The 2,500-nt window shown below is 79.7% G+C and overlaps 1 non-coding gene across 1 annotated transcript; it reads right to left on the reverse strand.

Moving 5' to 3' along the window:
• Window positions 1-272: 272 nt before the first annotated feature.
• Window positions 273-425, reverse strand: LOC122154426. The gene has a single exon (XR_006166345.1). It is a non-coding gene; the product is annotated as a 5.8S ribosomal RNA (ribosomal RNA).
• Between the last annotated feature and the right edge of the window lie 2,075 nt (window positions 426-2,500).

Raw genomic sequence — 2,500 nt, forward strand, 5'->3', positions numbered from 1 at the left:
CCGGACAGACCGAGCCCCGGCGGCCCCGGCGGGACGAGCTCCGCACAACGGGTGCTCCGGGAGCGGGGAGCTTCGGAGCGCTCCCCGAGTCTCGACTTAGGGGGACGAAGGCCCTCGGCCGGCGGCGCCGCCACCGGGCGACGGGGAACCGCTCCCCGGGCCCGGGGCCGACGCCGCACGCGGGACCTGCGAGGCGCCCCAGCCGCGCCGCTGCGGCCGCCGCCCTGACAGCGCGCCAGGGGCGGCGGACCGGCCGGCGATTGATCGTCAAGCGACGCTCAGACAGGCGTAGCCCCGGGAGGAACCCGGGGCCGCAAGTGCGTTCGAAGTGTCGATGATCAATGTGTCCTGCAATTCACATTAATTCTCGCAGCTAGCTGCGTTCTTCATCGACGCACGAGCCGAGTGATCCACCGCTAAGAGTTGTCTGGCTTTCGGCACCGCCCCGCGTGCGCGGGAGGGCCGGGACCGCTCCCGGAGGAGCGGCCCCTCTCTGGACGGCAGCCCCGGCGGACGACCGCCCGCCCCCCTCCGCCCGCGCGGAGGGAGCGCGACCGGCCGCGCCGCCGAGACGCCTCGCCTCAGCTGACCGTACAAACACACACGACGGGCGGGGAAACGGAAGGCGGATGCCCACCGAAAAACTCCGAACGGCAAGGGCGGAGGGAGCCCGCGCTCCGCGACCGACACCTGGGGAAAACAAGCGCCTTGCTCGCTTCGGAGGCGGCCCAGGCGCCCGGGCTCGGCCCGGCCTCCGCACGGAAGGCCGCCGCGCGCCCGACCGCGCCGACCACCTGCCTCGCTCGGGGGACGCGGACGTGCCTCCGCGCAGCCCCGCGACGCCCTGCGGCAGCCGCCTGCCTCCCACCGGCTCGCCCCGCCGGCACGCCCGTGTGCCGGCCGTCACCGCGCCGGAGCTTGGCGACCAACCAGGACCCGAGACGGACGCGCGCTGCCCGGCAGCTGCCTGCCGGACGAGCGACCGACCCGCCGCCGCGCCGGAGCGGCCGCCCCGCCCGGAACCACCTCCGTGCCACTTCGCGCCCCGGCCCCTCCGCAGGCACGCACCAGGCGGGAGGCGGACGGCGCTAAGCCGGGGGCAGGCACCGCTCTCCCCGCTTCCGCGGGCAGACCGGAGCCGGGCTGCCCCCGGCCGCCCGACCGCCCGCCCGCCCGGCGGAGCCGGTGAGGGCGGACGGCGAAGCGGCGGGCGTGGCCCGGGACGGGGACGGTCGCAGCCGACGGCGGGCGGACGCCCGCCGGCCGACCGGCATGCCGAGCGGCGCCGCCGCCGCTCGGCCGGGCTGCCACCACCCCCGGCGGCTGGCGGCTCGACACCGCGGAACGCTCGCCGGGGCGGGACGGGGGAGGAGGGGAGCGCAGCGCGCCGCGGCGCCACGACGGAGGCCGCGGCGGCCCGGGGGCCGCCGCCGCCCGGCGAGCCCCCCCCCACCGCGGGGGGGGGGCTCGCCACCCCGGCAGAGAGCCCGCGCTCCCTGCCCGGAGAGGTCTCCCGTTTCGAGGCAGGCGGGCCGGACACGGCCGACCGCGCCGCGGTCTCGCCGCCGAGACCGGACCGCGGAAAGGGGGGGGCAGTGGGCACCCCTCCCCGGCCCGGCTGCCCGCGGGCACGAGCGCGGACGGTCAGCACCACGGCCAGGGGGTACGGCGGGAGCAGCTCCCACCCCTGGAGGGGCACCGCCGCCCGGCCCGGTCCCGCGGGTCGCACCGAGCCGCCCGGGTCTTTAAAACCCCCGCCCGGCTCCCGCGGCCTTCGACCCCCGGGCTTCGCCGAGGGAGGGCCGCGGAGGCGCGGACGCTAGGTACCTGGCCCTGGGTGAGGGAAACGACCTCTAGGCCCCGCGGGGGTGCCTCCCCTGCTGCCGCCCTCAGGGGAGCGTCCGCCCGCGGGGGCGCGCCCGACGCCCGCCGCCATCACCTCGTCCTCCTGCCCGGGGCCCGAGGTTTCCCTCAGTAGCCCGGCGCTGCGCCCGGGAGGAGAGCCGGGGCTTGGGCCGCCCGCTCGCGCGGGACGCGACCCGGCGGGAGCCTCGCCCGCCCAGGGTGGCAGCAGTGGCGACGGCCGAGCGACGCCCCCCCACCTCGCGTCTCCCCTCCGCTGGGGCGGGTTGACGGGGGAAGGGACGCCGTGGCCGCCGCCGCGCCACCCAACGCCACGCGCCAGCCCGGAACGCCCGGTGGCCCTGGCCCGCGCGGCCGGCCGGCCGGCCCGGCGGGCTGCTCCGCAGAGCAGCAGCCCGCCCCGCTGCGGACAGGGGCCGGGGGAGACGCCTCCCCCGACCCCCCGAAGGCGGCCTCTCGCTCGTCTCTCGCTCGCGCGACGCGCGGACCCGCCGGCCCGCCGCCGACCGTCCGCCGCTTCTTCCTCCTCCTCGCCCGCTTCCCACGCGCTGCCGCACGCCCTCTGGCCGGCGGCACCGCCGCCCTGCGCGCCCCGGGGGCCGCGGCCCCCCCCCCTCCCCGGCGTGCGGCAGCCGCC

Source organism: Tyto alba, unplaced genomic scaffold (assembly GCF_018691265.1).
Source record: "Tyto alba isolate M040663 unplaced genomic scaffold, T.alba_DEE_v4.0 Super-Scaffold_100000100069, whole genome shotgun sequence".
Taxonomy (NCBI): domain Eukaryota; kingdom Metazoa; phylum Chordata; class Aves; order Strigiformes; family Tytonidae; genus Tyto; species Tyto alba.